Source organism: Mobula birostris, chromosome 10, assembly GCF_030028105.1.
Source record: "Mobula birostris isolate sMobBir1 chromosome 10, sMobBir1.hap1, whole genome shotgun sequence".
NCBI lineage: Eukaryota > Metazoa > Chordata > Chondrichthyes > Myliobatiformes > Myliobatidae > Mobula > Mobula birostris.
This window is the reverse complement of record NC_092379.1, coordinates 120,704,973-120,724,618: the sequence shown is the minus strand read 5'-3', so window position 1 is coordinate 120,724,618 and position 19,646 is coordinate 120,704,973. Positions and strand designations below refer to the sequence as shown.

The 19,646-nt window shown below is 41.6% G+C and overlaps 1 protein-coding gene across 3 annotated transcripts in view; it reads left to right on the top strand.

The window, feature by feature from the left end:
* Positions 1-19,646, top strand: part of LOC140204288 (serine/threonine-protein kinase PAK 3) — a 248,300-nt gene that overhangs the window by 86,672 nt on the left and 141,982 nt on the right. The window contains exon 1 of one of the 3 annotated variants that reach the window (XM_072270882.1): positions 19,042-19,231. The exons of the other annotated variants lie outside the window; for them this stretch is intronic. The gene's annotated coding sequence lies outside the window, so the exon portion shown is untranslated. Of the gene's footprint in view, positions 1-19,041; positions 19,232-19,646 lie in introns of those variants that run through there. 3 annotated transcript variants of the gene reach the window in all.

Below are 19,646 nucleotides of genomic sequence, written 5' to 3'. Positions count from 1 at the left end.
CTGGTATTTGGTTTTCTGTTTTAAATATCCTAAAGAAATCCTTCAGAAGTTCTGAATAAAGCACAACCTCTGAATAGAAGAATGTCTATTTAGAATGGAGATGATGAGGAAGTTCTTTAGTCAAAGGGTGATGAATCTGTGGAATCCGTTGGTACAGGCAGCTGTGGAGGCTGGGTTGTTGAGTGTATTTAAGGCAGAGGTTGATAGATTCTTGACAAGTCAGTGCATGAAGGATATGGGGAAAAGGCAGGAGAATGGGGTTGAGAGGGAAATGGATCAGCCATGGTGAAATGGCAGAGCTTATTCGATGGGCTGAATGGTTTAATTCTGCTCCAATATCTTGTGGTGTTGTGGTCTTCTGAATGGGGAATGCCCTGTTGAGGTTATTCTGGGTCATACAAAGTGGAATCATAAAATAGGTTTCAGTAGGTAAATTGAATGTCAGAGAAATGTATACAATATATGCCCTGAAATTCTTTTTCTTCGCAAACATCCAGGAAAATGGAGGAGTACCCCAAAGACTGAATGACAGTTGAACATTAGAACCCCAAAGCTCCCCTACTGAGTCTATACCAGCTCCTCGTAGAGCAATTCCATCTTCTGTTTGCTTCTTCACTCTGATCTTGAGAATTATTCTCCCTCAGCCTATCCAATGTCTCTTTGAAGGCATTGGTTTTGTTTCTGTTTTTTTTTATCTGTTTGAGTTCCAGCTCTTCTGCAAGCATCGCAACATGATCTTTTGTTTGGTATATTTAACATAGAACAATGTGCCAAAACACTTCAGGGAGGAGTAATCAATATGGTCCTTTTAGTAAATGAACTAACATTGCTCTGCCCTCAGACTCCCACATGCTGCCCTGTGGCACAGCATTGCTCATTACTCACTGGTTGGCAGACTTCCTCTCTCCTGAAATAGTTGCACCAAGTCCTAGCCGGGATTGGACTATGAATGCCAATCCTGCCACCCCCCAGCCAAAACTTAAATAATAAAAACTCTCAACAGTTTCTCCCAGTCCTTGGTGCCACAGTGGCAATGTCACAAGAAAGCAGCATCCATCAAGGACCCCGATCATCCAAGTCATGCTGTCTTCTCGCCACTGCCATTGGGCAGGAGGTACAGGAGCTTTAAGTCCCACACCTCCTGGTTCAGGAACAGTTATTACCCTATAATAATCAGAATCAAGTGTAATATCACCACAGAAATGTTGTGAAATTTGTTAACGTTGTAACAGCAGTACAATGATAGTACATGATAAAAAAAATCAATTACAGTAAATGTGTGTATATATTTATTAGTTAAACTGAAAATAGCACAAAAACAGAAATCATAAAAGTGAGGTGGTGTTCATAGGTTCAATATCCATTTAGGAATCAGATGGCAGAGGGGAAGAAGCTGTTCCTGAATCACTAAGTGTGTGCCTTCAGGCTTCTGTACCTCCTACCTGATGGTAACAATGAGAAGAGGGTGTGTCCTGGATGATCAGCATCCTTAACGATGGACACCACCTTTCTGATACATGGTTCCTTGCAGATAACTTGGATACTACAGAGGCTGACTAATTTTACAACTTTCGGTAGCTTCTTTCGATCCTGTGCAGTAGCTCCCACATATCAGACAGTGATGGAGCCTGTTAGAATTATCGCCTCTAGAAGTTCTTGAGCGTTTTAGGTGACAAACCACATCTTCTCAAACTAATTAAATATAGCAGCTGTCTTACCTTCTTTGTAGCTGCATCAATATGTTGGAACCAGGTTGGATCCTCAGAGATCTTGATGCCCAGGAACTTGAAATTGCTCATTCTCTCCACTTCTGACCCCTCTATCAGGATTGGTTCATGTTCCCTCGCCCTACCCTTTCTGAATTCTACAATCAGCTCTTTGGTCTTGACGAGGTTGAGTATAAGATTGTTGCTGCGACACCATTCAATTAGCTAGTATATCTTGCTCCTGTACTCCCTCTTGTCTCCATCTGAGAATCTGCCAACAATGGTTGTGTCATCAGCAAATTTAAAGATGGGATTGGAGCTATGTCTAGCCACCCAGTCATGGCTATAGAGAGACTAGAGAAGTGGGATAAGCACACACCCCTGAGGTGCACCAGTGTTGATTGTCAGCAAGGAGGAGATATTATCACCAATCCACACAGATTGTGGTCTTGGGGTTAGGAAGTTGAGGATCCAGTTGCAGAGGGAAGTACGGAGCCCAGGTTCTGTAGAACGAACAGCATCCTGACATAGGTGTTTGTATTATCAGGATGATTTAAGGCTGTGTAAAGGGCCATTGAGATTGTGTCTGATATAGACCTATAGTGCAGTGGTCCAGGTCCTTGCTGAGACAGGGGTTGATTCTGGCCCTGACCAATCTTCAAAGCATTTCATCACCTTAGATGTGAGTGCTACTAGGTGATAGTCATTAAGTCAGTTTACACTTCTCTTCTTGGTATAATTGTTGACCTTTTGAAGCAGGTGGGAACTTATGACCATAGCAATGAGAGGTTGAAAACGTCCTTGAATACATCTGCCAGTCGGTTGTTGCAAGTTTTCAGAGCTTTACCAGGTGCTCCATCGGGGCCTGCCACCTATCAAGGGTTCACCCTCCTGAAAGACAGCCTGACGTCGGCCTCCGGGGCAGAGATCACAGGGTCACTGGGTGCAGCAGAAATCTTCACAGCTGTAGTTATATTCTCCCTTTCAAAGATGGGCATAGAAGGTGTTGAGCTTGTCTGTTAGTGGAGTATTGCTGCCATTCCTGCTATTGGATTTTGCTTTGGAGGATGTCACGTCCTGTAAACCCGGCCAGAGTTGGCGTGCATCCGATGTCGCCTCCAACCTCACTTGGAATTGTTTCTTTGCTCTTGAAGTAGCCTTCTGCAAGTCATACCTGGGTTTCTTGGACAGGCCTGCGTTGTCGGGCTTAAATGCCACAGATCTAGTCCTCAGCACATGACAAATCTCCTGGTTCATGCACAGCTTTTGGCTTGGGAATGTGCAACAGTTTTCATAGGCACACACTCATCCTTGCAGGTTTTATTGAAGTCGGTAAAAACTGCAGCATACTCTTCCTGGTTGGAAGATGAATCCCTGGACACAGTCCAATCCACTGATTCAATTCCGTCTCCTGAACCAGCATTCCTACACCACAACACTGAACTGATCTCTGAACTCAACTTTCAAGGACCCTCCAACTCGTATTCTCAGTATTATTAATTTTCTTTTTGTATTTATTATCTGCATGATTTGTCATCTCTCACACATTGGATGTTTATCAGTCTTCGTTAAGTACAGTTTTTTTCATAAATTATTTTCCCCATAAATAGCTTCAAGAAAATGAATCTCAAAATGAAAGACATACACATACTGTGATAATACATTTATTTTAAACTATTAAGTGGCTTTCATCTATCCATTAAACCTTTTTTTTTTAAATCTTTGGGATCTAAGAGAGTTAGGTTCTCCTGATTTGTGTGTGTGTTGGGGGGTGGGAGTGGAGGGGGGAGAAACCACAGGGAAAGCTGTGATATTTCAAAGTTCAAAGTAAATTTTTTATCAAAGTATATACATCTTACTATATACAACCCTGAGATTTATTGTCTAACAGGCATCTCAATAAATCGATAATTGAATAATAGCCATAATCGAATTAATGAAACACAGCACCAGATTGGGTGTTTAACCAGTGTGCAAAAGTGCAAATACAAAAAGAAAGTAATAATAAATAATAAGCAATAAATATTGAGAGCCTGAGATGAAGAGCCATTGAAAGTGAGTTCATTGGTTGTGGGAACATTTCAATGATGGGACAAATAAAGTTGAGTGAAGTTATCCCCCTTGGTTCAAGAGCCTGATGGTTGTGGGGTAATAACTATTCCTGAGCTTGGCGGTCTGAGCCCTGAGGCTCCTGTACCACCGCCGTGATGACAGCTGCAAGAAGAGAGTATGACCGAAGTTTCTAGAGGGGGTCCCTGCTTTCCTATGGCAATACTTTGTGTTGATGTGCTCATTGGCAGGTTTGACATGTAACTCATTGGATTTGTAGCAAAGCTGGTCCCATAATTAATTTTATACTTCGAAAATTGGTGCTTTAGGCTTTGATACTGTTCTGTTATATAAATGTCTAGAAGTTCAACAGCCTACCTGTCCTTAACAGAATTCACATGTTGATGCCTTTTTGAAGTCATTGGGATAGAGATAAACAAGAGGATCCTAAAGGATTCCTTTCAGGTTCCCAAGTTGAAGCTTACTTCACAATGCAACTTTCCACTTCAGCTGAGATTCATCCCTGTCAGCCATGTTATTAAATTGTTGTTTTAATGTTTATAGCTGCCTAATGTGCCATTGCAATTAGTGCTTCATGAGTAATAACAATCAGCTATGAATTTGTATCCCAGGTTATGTACCCAGAGGGATCTGTGAAAGGAAAGTTGTTTGCACCCATGTTGAACTTGAAGATTTAAGGGTATTTCTGACAACAATTATCATATAAAGACTGAAGAGAATTTTCAAAAAGGAGCATAAAAATGGGATTGGATACAATTGGACTGTCCATCTTTAATTCTGTTTGTTGACTAAGCCATTATCACTAAAATATTCTATTAGCATGTTCTGATGCTTCAGGATACCTGACCTGGTATGCGTGGAGTTCCTTGACACTGAACAGCTCTGGGTCCATACTCACTGGAATTTAGAAGAATGGGGGCAATCTCACTGAAACGTATTGAATGTTGTAAGGCCTAGTTAGAGTGGATGTGGAAGAGGACGTTTCCTTTGGGGGAGTCTAGGACCAGAGGGCGCAGCCTCAAAATAAAGAGATGTCCATTTAGAACAGAAATAAGGAGGAATTTCTTTAGCCAGAGGGTGATGAACTTGCAGAATTTGTTGCCACAGGCCAGGTGACGGGGAGTCTTTAAGGCAGAGGTTGATAGGTTCTTGATTAGTCAGGGCGTGAAGGCTTGCGTTGAGAAGGCAGAAGAATGGGGTTGAGAGGGAAATGGATCAGCCATGATGAAATGGTGGGACAAACTGGATGGGCCGAATAGCCTAATTTTGCAATGAAGTTTTATGGTCTTATGGTGTTATGAACACTGAATTGGAATTGTACTTCGTGCACCGGAGATGGCATTTCCTTTTCACTACTCCATACCACTGCATTGAGTGGTAATATAATAAGAATCACAGATACTTGTGCAGTTTACCCCTGAATGTTTATTTCTTGGCACCATGCTGGCCTTTAGAGCAATGTACATACAAGTCATTATCAATGAATCATCATACTGCTGAAATTTGACAGTCAGAAATGATGCCTAAATTTCATATTTTGTTAAGTATTTCAGTGCACCACTTGATTTAAGTTGTACTAAAATGGCAGTGCTATTTTGCTGATTTCTACTTTAAGTAGTATCATTGTTGCAAACTATGGATTAAAATTCATAAGACAATAATTTTGTGTGGCCCATATATGAATTTCATCTAAAATGGCATCAGAACCCATGTCCTATTTAATGTACGGTGTGCCTATAGTCATAATGTACATTCATTCCCCTTCCATGTCTTTGGCAGTGTCAGGTTTGTTGTTCACAGATGCCTTGGACCTTGTTTGTGCCAGATTTTCACTGCCATCGGGTTTACACAGTCCTGGAACTGAGTCCCCTGCACAGTACCGTTTTAATAAGTGCTTTGAAATGCAGAAAAAAATTCATGTCCGCTGGTCAAACCTCACAATGGCAGCTTGAGAAGGTGAAATTGCTTAGAGCTTTAAGAATCTGGAAACAAATGACCAGTGTAGGTTAGTGACCATGATGATTTTAGGTTATTGTAAAAATCTAACTTGCTCAATATGTTGAGCTGTGAGGCCGTCCAGCGTGCTCTGCGAGATTGAGTACTGATCAAAAAAAAAAAAATTGGAATGGTGATGCCATCTAAGGAGTTGCTCCAGAATATTTGTAGCCTCGATTTATCAACAGTAGGAGGAGAATTGTATAACACTCCAACATTAACAAGCCAGATATCAAGTCTTGCTCTTTACCCAGGAGGTATGCCAGAGCTTGTCAAGGGCTTCTCCAGAGGGATCTGGCAGTGAAGATGCAGCACTGCTTAGTGTAACAGTGTGTTATGCAATATTTTGTGTTATCTTTTATCTTAAAATGTCACTGATCAGTTCATGGTAAAGGATTCAGCCTTCAAGCATTTGTTGTGGGGTGAGCAAAAGAAAATTGTGAATTTAGATAGGATTTTAAAAGAGGGTGAAGAGGGTTTTGAGGGGAGTTGCAAAGAATATGATCAAAGTGGCTGATGCTTCTACTCTGGGGGATGGAAGAGGGTGAAGGGTGCAATAGAAATGAGTACGTAGGAAGGAACTTATCATGGAAAAATGTGTCCGTATGAATATTTTATAGATTTTTTTTTGTAGTTGAGCAGCTTGATTTCTAACTGTTTGGGAATATAGAGCCATAGAGTTGTACAGCACAGAAGTATGCTCTTCAGTCCACCATGCCCATATACTGACCTTTCTTGCCCATCTACAGTAATTCCATTTGGACTATATATTTCTATGCCTTGTATATTCAAACATCTTTCTAAATGTCTCTTAAACATGGTTTGCATCTGATTCTACTCTCTAATCTGGCAACACGTTCCAGGTCTTTATAATAATATTTTTTTTAATTTTGCCTCCTCGATCCCCTTCTCTAAAAAGAAAATCCTTCTTCCTTTCAACTTTAACATATGCCCTCTGCTTATGATGCTCCTACCTCAGGATGAAGATTCTGATTCTCTTCAAAATGCCAGCTAAGAATCACCATTGATTATCTTCAATGGTGATCCTTAGATGGCATCACTATTTCAATTTTTTTTTTTGATCAGTACTTAATCTTGCAGAGCATGTTGGATGAAGATTGATCTTCACTCGAGTGAAGATCGAGTGTCGATGTCAGCATTGACACTGCACGCTCAAGGGCTTCTTCTTATGTTCCAGGTTTATGTTCCTCTTTTCAGATTACCCTAATTCCAGAGAAATGAGCCAAATCTGCGAATTTACAGCAATAACATAAAAGTAGTTGGGTATTGATAGTTTTGAAGTTCATGGTGGATAGAATTTGAGAAGGATGTTGAGAAGTTGGTCTAGAGGTGACATCCTGTAGATTGTGATGGTGATTGGTGAGATTAGAACTAGAGGTTGTTAATTTAGGGTGAAACATGAAATATTTAAAGGGAATGTTGGGGAATTTCCTCACTCAGATGGTTATGCAAGTGTGGAACAAGCTGCCAGCAGAAGTGGTAGATTGGGGTTCATTTCTGAAAGTAAAGAACAGTTTGGATAGAACCGTGGATAAGAGAGATTATGGAAGGCTATTGTCTGAGTGCAGCGAGATGTGAGTTGGCAGAAAACTAGGCCAACACAAGCTAGATGGGCTGAACATTCTACTTCAGTGCTGTAGTGCTCTATGACTCCAGTGGCCAGTACTCCCAGGGGCTCAAAGGGACTTGCATAACCTAATAAAGAACATTAACTGCAGGAGGTTTGCTCTTTGAACAGTGGGACAGAGCCACAGCAAGGAGATACTCAGGGCAAGGTCGCAAATCATTGGAAAAATCGAAATTAACGGCAGGAGTAGGTCATTCAGCTCTTCAAGCCTGCTCTGCCATTCACTGTGATCATGGCTGACCTTTAGCTCAATGTCATATGCCACATTCTCCAATACCCCTTATTTCTTTGAAAGCAATCTCCACAATGCACGCACTGTTGGGAAAGCAACCTGTGCCTACTTGCTAGTGTAAGCCGATGGAAGAGAAGTTTCAGAAACTATTTTCTAAATGGGGTGCAAATTCAGAAATTAAAGGTGCAAAGGGGCTTGGGAATCCTCATGCAGGTGGTAAGGAAAGCAAGTGCAATGTTAATATTCATTTCGAGAGGACCAGAATATAAAAGCAAGGATATAATGCTGAGGCTTTATAAGACATTGGTCAAACTGATTTAGAGCAATTTTGAGGCCTCTTATTGAAGAAAGAATGTTCTAGCATTGGAGAGGGCCCGAAGGAGGTTCATAAGAATGAAACAGCTTGTGTGTAAGGAGCTTTTGATGGCTCTGGGCCTGTACTCACTGGAATCTAGAAGAATGAGGGGGGATCTCATTGAAACTTATTGAATATTGAAAGGCCTAGATAGAGTGGATGTGGAGAGGATGTTTCTAATAGTGGGGAAGTTTAGGATTAGAGGGTGCAGGTTTAGAATAGAAGCACATCCCTTTTAGAAAAGAGATGAAGAGGAATTTCTTTAGCTAGAGGGTGATGAAACTATTGAGGCCAAGTCATTGAGTATATTTAAAGTGGAGTTTGATCAGCTCTTGATTAGTAAGGGCTTCAGTGGTTAGGGGGAGAAGAAGGAGAATGAGGTTGAGAGGGATAATAAACTAGCCTTGTTGGAATGGCGGGGTAGACTCAATGGGCTGAATGGCCTCATTTTGTAGTTATGTCTTGTGGTCTTACACTGAAGTTTCCTTGATTTTGGATGCACTCCTGAATTCAGTAGTGAGCAACAGACTAGATGCTGGACAGAGATGGGCAGTAAATCTGTCATGGTTCTGATAGTCAGACATTGAGAGTAACGATGACAGACCTTGACCTTTCTGTGTGAGTTTGCAGGGAATGACAGTTCTCAGTGAGGCCAAGTAAAATGTGTTTTGAGTGGGAGACCCTTCAAATAGCTCAATTTTAGGTAAGTAAAACCCAAAATTAGAAACAGAAATTGCTGGAATGACTCGAGTAGACCGGACAGCAGTGGTGGAACTGGATGCCAAAATAACGTTTTTGGTCAACACACACAAAATGGTGAAGGAATACAGCAAGTCAGGCAGCATCTATGGAGGGGAAGAAACTGTTGACATTTTGGGCTGAGAGCCTTCATCAGGGCTCTGTTCTGTTCTATAGATGCTATCTGGCTTGAGTTCCTCCAGCATTTTCTATGCATGGCTCAAGTTTTCCAACATCTGCAGAATATCTAGTGTTGTAGGTCACTGTACTGATCACCTTGAATATGTCCCCTGTGGCTAGGATCTTCGGCGATTTGAATCAGATGTCAGAAAATTGAGGATGGAAGTAGAAGGTTTGGTATTCTTGGGCTTTTAAATAATTGCAATTCTATCTCCTTTACCATAGCATTGGAGAGGGATAGGAACAGACAAGTTAGGGAAGTGTTTAATTGGAGTAAGGGGAAATATGAGGCTATTAGGCAAGAACTTGGAAGCATAAATTGGGAAAAGATGTTCTCAGGGAAATGTACGGCAGAAGTATGGCAGAAATGTGGCAAATGCTCAGAGCATATTTGCATAGGTACCTTCCAATGAGACAGGGAAGGGATGGTAGGGTACAGGACCCGTGGTGTAAAAAGGCTGTTGAAAATCTAGTCAAGAAGAAAAGAAAAGCTTATGAAAGGTTCAAAAAAACTAGGTAATGATAGAGATCTAGAAGATTATAAGGCTAGCAGAGCTTAAGAGTGAAATTAGGAGAGTCAGAAGGGGCCATGAGAAGGTCTTGGCAAGCAGGATTAAGGAAAACCCCAAGGCATTCTACAAGTATGTGAAGAGCAAGAGGGTAAGACGTAAGAGAATAGGACCAATCAAGTGTGACAGTGAAAAAGTGTATATGGAACTGAAGGAGATAGCAGAGATACTTAATGAATACTTTACTTCAGTATTCACTATGGAAAAGGATTTTGGCGATTGTATGGATGACGTACAGTGAACTGAAAAACTTCGGCATATAGATATTAAGAAAAAGAATGTGCTGGAGCTTTTGGAAAGCATCAAGTTGGATAAGTCACCGAGACCGGACGAGATGTACCCCATGCTACTGTGGGAGGCGAGGGAGGAGATTGCTGAGCCTCTGGTGATGATCTTTGCATCATCAATGGGGACGAGAGAGGTTCCGGAGGATTGGAGGGTTGCGGATGTTGTTCCCTTATTCAGGAAAGGCAGTAAAGATAGCCCAGGAAATTATAGACCAATGAGTCTTACTTCAGTGGTTGGTAAGTTGATGGAAAAGATCCTGAGAGGCAGGATTTATGAACATTTGGGGAGGCATAATATAATTAGGAATAGTCAGCCTGGCTTTGTCAAAGGCAGGTCATGCCTTACGAGCCTGATTGAATTTTTTGAGGATGTGACTAAACACATTGAAGGTAGAGAAGTAGATGTAGTGTATATGGATTTCAGCAAGGCATTTGATAAGGTACCCCATGCAAGGCTTATTGAGAAAGTAAGGAGGCATGTGATCCAAGGGGATATTGCTTTGTGGATCCAGAATTGGCTTGCCCACAGAAGGCAAAGAGTGGTTGTAGACAGGTCATATTCTACATGGAGGTCGGTGACCAGTGATGTGCCTCAGGGCTCTGACTGGGACCCCTTCTCTTCGTGATTTTTATTAAAAAAACCTGGATGAGGAAGTGGAGGGATGGGTTAGTAAATTTGCTAATGATGCAAAGGTTGGGGGTGTTGTGAATAGTGTGGAGGGCAGTCGGAGGTTACAGCAGGACATTGATAGGATGCAAAACTGGGCTGAGAGTTCAACCCAGATAAGTGTGATGTGATTCACTTTGGTAGGTCAAATATGATGGCAGAATATAGCATTAATGGTAAGACTCTCGGCAGTGGGATCTTGGGGTCCGAGTCTATAGGACACTCAAAGCTGCTGCGCAAATTGACTCTGTGGTTAAGAAGGTGTACGGTGTATTGGCCTTCATCAATCATGGGATTGAGTTTGGGAGCCGAGAGATAATGTTGCAGCTATATAGGACCCTGTTCAGACCTCACTTGGAGTACTGTGCTCAGTTCTGGTCGCCTCACTACAGGAAGGATGTGGAAACCATAGAAAGGGTGCAGAGGAGACTTACAAGGATATTGCCAGGATTGGTGAGTATGCCTTATGAGAATAGCTTGAGTGAACTCGGCCTTTTCTTCTTGGAGCGACAGAGGATGAGAGGTGACCTGATAGAAGTGTATAAGATGATGAGAGGCATTGATCGTGTAGATAGTCAGAGGCTTTTTCCCAGGGCTGATATGGCTAACACGAGAGGGCACAGTTTTAAGGTGTTTGGAAGTAGATACAGAGGAGATGTCTTTTTACGCAGAGAATGGTGAGTGCGTGGAATGGGCTGCCGGCAATGGTGGTGGAGGCAGATATGATAGGGTCTTTTAAGAGACTCCTGGACAGGTACATAGACCTTAGAAAAATAGAGGGCGATGGGTAAGCCTAGGTAATTTCTGAAGGAAGTACATGTTCGGCACAGCATTGTGGTCCGAAGAGCCTGTATTATTCTGCAGATCTTCTATGTTTCCATGTTTAAATAGGGAATAAAAATTGGGCTATATTTGGGGATTTGCAGAAGAAATTTGGAGTAATTGGAGGAGAGAGTGAGGAATTTTATGGAGGTGGTCTGAGACTTTGACAAAGAGAACCTTTGCCTAACAAAGTTTGGGACTGGGGAAATGTTTAAGGATCAAAAGTTGATTGTAATGATGGTTGGGTGTGGAAGTTGGCTCTTCTAGAAAAGGTATTTTTTAGAAGAATGAAACAGCAAATGTAAAAAAGATTAGTTTGGGATCGATTGGCGTTGACAAACTAGTCAGATATTTCTTGTTGTGAAGGACTAAGTATTCTTTATCTCCCCTTTGTAATGTAAATATGAATATTTTAATGCAGTAGATTGAAATTTGTATTCATAGTTGATAATGAAAGTCACTTCTGAACAAGAGACGCAATGGCACTTCCACTCTGATCTCTTTTTGTGGTCTCCTGCATTGTCACACCGAGGCCCAACAGGAACAACATCTGATCTTCTGTCTGAGCACATTGTCGTCTGCTAGACTTGATAACTGAATCCTCCAGCTTTTAGTAAGATGCTTTTTCTCCTTATTCACATGCAAGAACAATTTCTGCCTGCCCTCCCTTTTTCTTAGGCGTGTAGCCTGACTTGGCATGTTGCACTTTACCAGAATCACGCCAACAACGCATTACACAGCCAGAACAGCTTACTTACACTTACCACGTGACTGCATTTTATCAGATCAATTGCCATTGTTCCACGGTGCTACTAATTAAACTGAGTTGTTTCTTTCCTTTTTCAACTCTTATAATGGTCCATTGTCTTCTAGCTTCATCCACAGATGCCGCCTCATCTGCTTTTTTTTCAATCTTTTCCATTTTGTTTTCCTATCAACTTGGCTCAGTTTTTCATGTAGTCCGTGAGCCAGGACCCTAAATTTGGACCACCGGTACCATCTGGGCGGAATAATTCTTATCATGATTTTTGGCAAGGTATACACCCCTAGTGCTAGAAAATATGTGATAGCATTGCAGCGGTGGTAGCTTTCTGTGAGGGGGACTGGGAGTTGCGCCTCCATGCTATAAGAACCATGACCCCATGGTGCTTTGCCTATGATAAAATGAATTATGCCAGGTGCCTGTCCCTTTACTTTGCTCAGATGATGAACCTTCCTGAGAAGAATCCTTCTGTGTATGAGGCCTTCAAGACAGGGCAACTCTCAGTGCAGCTGTCAAGTAACAAACCCCTTTGGGCAGATCCCTGTGGACCAGGCTATTGAATCCACAGTGAACAAAGACACACAGACTCCTGGAGGCACCTCACGGTTCAGCCTGAATGCTGGAGCTATCAAGCATTACTACATAACAGCTGAGCACCACAGTACATTCCTGGGGCAGTTAAGGGAGGTGGTGCAAGGCGACAAATCAGAGCCTTGTCATGCGGAGCTACGGCGGCCAAGAATCCAGAAAGATGAGGAAGCAGTTTCAGCAGTGGTTAGCCTCACACATGAATGGGTCAACCCATTTGCAGAGAAGCGGAACCTCATTAGCATCTCTACGGCAAAGGCAACCCCCAAGGACATTGCCTCCGACCTGATGAAGGCAAATGAGATTGGTGAGCAATGCTATGCAACCTTCAAGGATGAGAGACTAGAGGAAGACCCACCAGCAAAGGAATTCCATGACCCAATGAAAACCAACAAGCTGAAAACATTCAATGATATGTGTAAGAAGAGAGAAGTGAAATCAGATGGGAGGGTGATCATCTTGAAAGCAGACAGGTCTTTGCTTGGATGCATCATAGTGATGGCACAAGGGTTCAGTCTACGAATGGAGGATATCCTTTCTCATCCCCTTGGACCGTTGCCCTGGGCCCTGTCCAGACCAGAAGAATCGCTGAGAAAGACAAATAAAGCTACTTTAGCCACAACTTTGCAGAAAAATGTAGCAGTGGAAGAGCAACTCCCAGGAAACTCTGGTACATTGGTTGATGGAATGAACTTGGTCCAAAGAGTGAAAAGTGATCAAGTTACTTTCAGAAATGTTGCCACAACAGTTCTGGGTATGGCTTTGAGGGAAGGCAGTCAGAGTGGCAGAATAGATGTTGTGTTTGACACATACAAGGAGAACTCTATCAAGAATAGTGAAAGATCTCTACGGGGTGAAGAGACTGGTCATCAGTTGCAAGGTATCACAGGCACACAGATGGTGAGGCAGCGGAGGAGCTTCCTGACCAAAGTCAGTAACAAAAGTAGTCTCATTAGCTTCACAGTCCATGAATGGAGGAAGGTGGAGCACAGAGCAAAGCTACAGGAGAAGATTCTGTACGCAACTGTGAATGACAAATGTTACAGGATCACATCTCAAGACAGTGAGGGGCTGTCAGCTCTTCAGTGTCAACAAGAAGAAGCAGATGGCCGCCTACTTCTCCATGCTGCCCATGCCACAAGAGAGGGATACCAATCTGTAGTGATCTGCTCAGAAGACAAAGATGTCTTTATCATGTCTTTAGCATTTTGTGACAATATTGAGGCCCCATTGTTCCTGAAGTGTGGCACCAGAACCCGTACAAGGCTTGTAGACATCAGGAAGGTTGCTGCCACTGTTGGCATAGAGGTTTGTAGGGTTCTCATCGGGTTGCACGTATATGCAGGATGTGACACTGTAAGCTTTTTTGCAGGTAAAGGGAAGACAAGTGCCCTAAAACTTCTGACCAGCAACAGGGAAACTCAGGACACATTCTTAGAGTTGGGTCAGGAATGGGTCCTCTCCCCAGAGCTGATGGACAAACTGGAGGCATTTCATGTCTCCTGTATATCCCAAAAGCATTGGCCACCAAGGTCAATGAGCTCAGGTATCACCTTTTCTGTGCCAGAAAAGGTGAAATTGAAAGTCATCAACTCCCACCGTCCAAGGACTGCTTAACAAAACATGCACAGCAAGCCAACTACCAGGCTGGTATATGGAGAAGATGTTTGGAGAAGGACCCACAAGTGCCAAGCCCTGTTGGCAGAGGATGGAAGATGGAGAGAGAAGAGGAAGCTGAACAGTTGGTGGTGCACTGGATGGAAGGCCAGCCAGCACCCGATGCCATCCTGGATCTACTGGCCTGTAACTGTCCAAAAAATTGTTCACTCCCAAGATGTATGTGTGTTGCAAGTGGCCTCGGTGTACTGACATGTGTAGACTGGCAGACTGTGAGAACCAAGCATCCACCTCAGAGTGTGGAAGACTTGGAAAATTTATTATGATTATTAATATGTTATGAAAGTATGGAAAACAAAGTATGGAAAGCAGTCTTTGATTAAATATATTCATTTTACAACCAAATGAGGCCTAGGTTATGGCCGTGTGGAACCCCGCATTTGAATTATTGTACTGTAATTCTATGTGCTATGACAAAAGCTTAAGATTGTTTTGATTTGATACAACAATTTGGAAAATATCATGACATTGATAAAACTCAGAAATCTCTCCAAATGAGGTTTTTTACCTTTTGGGGGGTGGGTAACATTTTCTGCTGTACTGATGTTAATATGGAATATATACAAAAAGTGATTACTTATTTGAAGTAATAAAGCTACCACTGGTACAATGCTATCACATATTTTCTAACTCTAGGGATGTATATCTTGCCAAAAATCACTATGAGCATTATTCCCTTCAGATGGTACCGACCAACCCTACTGGCTCACGGACTAATGATTAACTTAAGTCTGGCCTACTAGGCAGGTCCCACCATTTTACCTTTAATGATTAATTACTCAGACCAAGAACTAATTTTGCTGGTAACCGCAGCTGCCATTAAGCCCTTTCGATTCATCCTATCATCGGCATTCCCTTTGTTCTACTCATCCCTCCAACCTTGTCTTCCACTGATAACTAACTTGCTTCCCTATCTTTCCCAATTCTGACTAAAGGTTGTAGAGATACCATATTAACTCTGATTCAGTTATTTATCATGCATACCTACAATGAAATGTTAACAGCTGTTCCTCTCTGCACAGATTCTGTCCAATTTGTGGAGTTTATCAAGCATGTTCTGTTTCCATTACACATTGGTATTTTTCCTCCCAATGGGTATATGTGTAATTCTATTATGGTATGGTATCAAATCTTGAGGGGTAATCAGACACTGCATATTCGTTTTCGCATTTCTTTACAATGCAACCAGGTGACTACTAGTTTGCAGAGCTATTGTATTCTTCCCAGGTATTTTTCCTGTAACTTACTCTCCTTGTCCTTGCATCAATTCTTCTACCCTTCACTAGATTTTTATCAAGGTGCTAGAGACAAGTTACAATGAGCAGTTAGCAAAATGCACCTCATTATTATTTTTTTTGAAATCTCAGAAGAAACAGGAGCACCAGAGAAACCCACATGGTCACAGGGAGAACATACAAGCTACGCATAGACAGTTATCAAGGTTAGGATTGACCCTGGGTCACTAGCTAAGAGGCAGCAGCTGTTAGCTGTGCCAGTGGGCTGCTGTCAGAGCTGTTGGGGATAACTTGATAATGAGTGTTGAAAAATGAATTTTATGTGGGCAGCCTGCTAACTGAAGAGGATTGGTAAGGGACCGTTAATTTGCTGGTGATTTCACTGTCTTTTAAAGTATTTTTGCAACTTGTTTTGGAGAAATAGTTTCTCAGCTTGTGTGTCAATGACTAGACAGATGATGCAATCTCCCATTGAGTAAGCATGGTATTCTTTTGAACTGATTGACTGTTCAGTTACTGAATTGTCCCTATATATTCACCCAATCTGTGCAGTTGTGGATTGAGTCAATTGTGGCCCATCTCCACCCAAAGTCCAGATCAGCTAAGGTCCAGCTGTTGTTTAGTCAACAAGAAATGATTAATAGAAATCGTTGTTTTGAGCCAGCCTCTTAAACTCAATGACAGACATGATCTCTGTTGAAGTGTGCACCAACCTGGCAGCAAACGTATTGCTTTTGGAGCTTAAAAGCCCCATCAACCTACTTGTTCTTTTCGAATGGAACAAGCTCTGATGATTACTTTAGTACAAGCAGGGAAATGCCAGTAGGATCTTTGGTGAAGTGTACTTTTGCAAGTTTCCCATTATTTAACATCTATCATGTGTGACACTAAGAGCTTCAGAGAATGAGAATGTTGCTAACTGTCAGAAATGTTAAATCAAATTTACATTATTAAATTAAAAAATATGGTATTATTGAGACTTATTATTGTTATTCAAGTGGATTCATCTCCTCCAAAATGGGTAGGAGTTGTTTCCTCTTACTTAGGCTCAAGTCCGAAGGCCGTGGAATGTAGTTCAGTCCAAATATTGCAGGGCTAGGTAACTGCATTGGACTGAGTATAAAATTTGTAATTTTGAGATCTGAACGTGGGTAACAGAAGGAAGAACCTTTCATCACTGTGAAGCTGCTGTACCTTTTAATAAAATCATGGCCTATCTTTTACTTCAATGACTTAACCAGAAGCATGTCTGCTGGTGGTGTTGGGGTTGGGGGGGGGGGGGTGGTGGCGGTTGTGCTGCAGGACAGCAAACCATGCCCTCTCCTCGTCTATCATTCTCAGGCATGGTTAATTGCATTCTCGTATGTAGATGGTGTGTCTTTGTAAAGTGAAGGACTTTTATTCCTTTTTAAACGACTGCCCACCAAGTTCTCCCTGCCTTTAAACCCAAGATGTGCCTACATTAGCTGTGAAAGAACTCTGACAAATTATTCACAGCCATCTGAGATTAATGCTGGCCGGTGTTCTGGTGGTATCTGCACCGGACTTCAAGGCGAGTGGTTCCGGGTTCGAATCCGGCTGGCTCCTTGTTCACTTTCCACCTGTGCTGTGTTGAACATCGAGCTAGCCACTTGGCCTCATTTTTTAAAAAAAAAATGGTCAAATACGGAAGAAACGGGAAGGTTGCCAGTCAAATTGCCACACGGCATGGAGAGGAACAAGAAAAAACAGAGATTAAGAATTCCAAAGATTCTTTAATTTAGTATGAGAAATTTCACCCACAGGTCCTCAAAGGTCGCAATTCCAACCTGAAAGGTTGAAAGAATTAAATCTTTTTTGCCTCAATAGATGTAGAATGAGAGGAGACATGATAGAAGTGTTCAAAATCATTAAGAGTATAAGGTGAATGCCAGCTGCTACTTCAAAATAATCTTCCAGCAAGGACATGGAGACATAGGTAGAGACTGGTTAGAAGGAGATTTCAGAATAACATAAGAAAATATTTCTTCACACAGCGAGTTGTGGACTAATGGAATTAATTACCTAGTTGAGTAGTCCTTTGGAGACTTTCAAATCTAAACTCAATAGTTATTTGAACACACTATTTGAATAGGAATTTGACAAGCTTTGTTGGACTGAATGGCCATTTTTTGTCAAAAACTTTCTAATGTTCTGTGGTTGTTCGATCCAATATCATAAAATGAGTTAGGTTTTTACAAAATAGAAACCAGGCATCAGTCAGTCATTATTGCTACCAATAGTTATGCCGTCAGTGTAGTCCACTAAATATTTGAAGTTTTTCTGCAGTTATGTTTCTGCCAAGATGTCGCATTGTATTCTACAGCCGTGTGTATTTTGAAGGGGTTTTTAATATTTTATTTATTTAATATTTAATGCCACATTGTTGGACCTGCCACATGGTTTTGTGGTTTCCTTTTTTAATCGCTGAATGAAAATAATTCCATCAGCAAGTAAATACGGCACCATCTTGTCTTAAGGCTAGAAACAGGATGCTAGATTTTATTTATTAATTTAGTGATACAGTGAGAAGTAGGCCCTTCCAGCCCTTCGAGCCACATTGCCCCTGACAAACCCAATATTAACCCCAACCTACCAGCAGGGCAACTTGTAATGACCAATGAACCTATTTGGTATGTCCTTAGTCTGTGGGAGGAAACCAGAGGATCTGGAGAATGGCAGCCTAGAGATTTAAACTGTTAGTTTAAATTGGTTTAGTTGATATCAGTTAAAGTGATGGTGGGTATAGTTTTAGTTGAACTGAATTGCCACGACTGGGGAAGTGAAAATTGAACCAGTGCTTTTATTACTACCGAGTAACATCTGTCCTTTCTCCTTAGTAACATAGATGGGTGGATATTCCAGAAAAGCAGGCTTGATTTGGTAAGTATTCAGAATGTAGGCTGAGACATGTACGTTTGTACAATGGCATCTGATACCCATGGCGATCCCATCTTTTGTCAGTACTTTCTGTACAAATGGTCAAGCTACTGTGGCCGAGAGTATTGATAAAGATGACTATTACCTTCCAACTACTATTATCTGTTGTGTTTTGGTATGAAGCCATGTTTAACATGTTCAGTTTAATGTGTTTTCTATCTAATTATAAGATATAAAAAACTTTATACACTGTATGTCTATTTAAATTGTGCATTCTGTATTATTTTGTTTCCTATTCATTCTTTTTAAGTTATATTGCAAATTTGAAGTCAAGTCAGTTGAAAACACAACTGTAAATTGCTTGGGTAACAAGGAGAGTAAGTAGCGATGTTTCCACAGCAACCACCAATGATTCAGAACTGCATTGAAAGCTTTATACCTCAGGCAAGCAACTGTCCTTCAGCTCAAAGCAGCTGCTCAGCCAGTTAGCCAATCACAGGTGCACAAGGGGGAATGACATCATATTAAAATTAACGCCATTGACATTATCAGATTTGCTTCAGCCAATCGGTTGGGATCAATAAATGACAACGTTGCCTGGAGGAGATCAGGCAGCAGTGGAGTGCTAAAGGTTTCTCTTGACAAGACCAGGATCAGAAACTGGTGTGAGAGGAACGTAGAAAGAAAGCTGCAGGGCGAGCTTGTGTGTGAGTGTGTTTTCCTGGCGTTAAAAAGAACTTGTTATGCAGTGGAGGTGGAAGAGGTTTAAAATGGCAAGGATGACATGCCCACCATTTACAGGTAACATTACCTTTTGCTTTCCCTCAGTGTGATATGTGCTTTTGAATTGTTAAAATCACTTGGCGTGGGTTGTTGTAGAAGTAGGTTATGCACAGGCCTCACAGTCTGCCCATCCCTAAACAGCATTAATAATGAGTTGACATATGACATGTAGAAAAACTAGTTCTTTTCAATTCTGCATTTGGATTTAATCAGTTAGATTTTTTTTGGTGTGTGTTGCAATTGATAAGGAACAAAATGCAGTCAAGTCTTCGAGTGAGCTAGCTTCTCATTATAACAGTGGAATCAACATTTTAAAAATTCATGCTTTGAAATCCTGCACCCTCCCTCCCCCCCCCACTCTCCCCCCACAGACACCCCAGTCATGTTTTCTGTGTACACATCAAAGTCTGATGGTGTTGTGTGTGTTTTGTGC